Source organism: Penaeus monodon, chromosome 33, assembly GCF_015228065.2.
Source record: "Penaeus monodon isolate SGIC_2016 chromosome 33, NSTDA_Pmon_1, whole genome shotgun sequence".
Classification (NCBI taxonomy): domain Eukaryota; kingdom Metazoa; phylum Arthropoda; class Malacostraca; order Decapoda; family Penaeidae; genus Penaeus; species Penaeus monodon.
In genome coordinates this window covers 10851376-10851913 of record NC_051418.1, presented here as the reverse complement: position 1 = coordinate 10851913, position 538 = coordinate 10851376, and positions in this window count along the sequence as shown.

The following is a 538-nucleotide window of genomic DNA, read 5'->3' as shown; positions in this document are numbered from 1 at the left end:
TTCAAGGCGACGCAAGACAAGAATTGGTGTAACACTATGATGCCCCGGGTGGTTCAAACGCGCGTCATGGCAGTGCTGATTAAGTGTAGAAGTAGGCAAATCTTAGCGCTTTCGGGCCCCCCTCCCCTAACGAAAAAAAGAAGTTTCGGCGACAAATACTCGTTCTGAAGGAAAGAAAAAACTAAAATAAAAAAAAAGCGGACTTTCTTTAGCCACAGTGGTTTCGGAGGCGAGGGCGGGGAGGGGGAGATTTGGGGGGCCTGGGTGAATGGGAGACTCTCTTCCTGCCAATCATAGTCGTTATAGTTACTGACACAAAGAAGTCTTATGAGGAACTGAATGACGGTCATTGGTCGCGGGTTAATTAATGTTCTCCGGCTTCGTGGGTCCGCGAGTCCCCGCACGCTGGAGTCGAGTTCTTGGAGAGAAGCCTCGGCTGGGAAGGGCCGGTGCAAAAGACGAAGGAGGCAGGGCCGCTGAAGGAGGAAGCTGTAAACAGGACAGCAGGCATCGAGACGGACTTGATTACACTCAGACT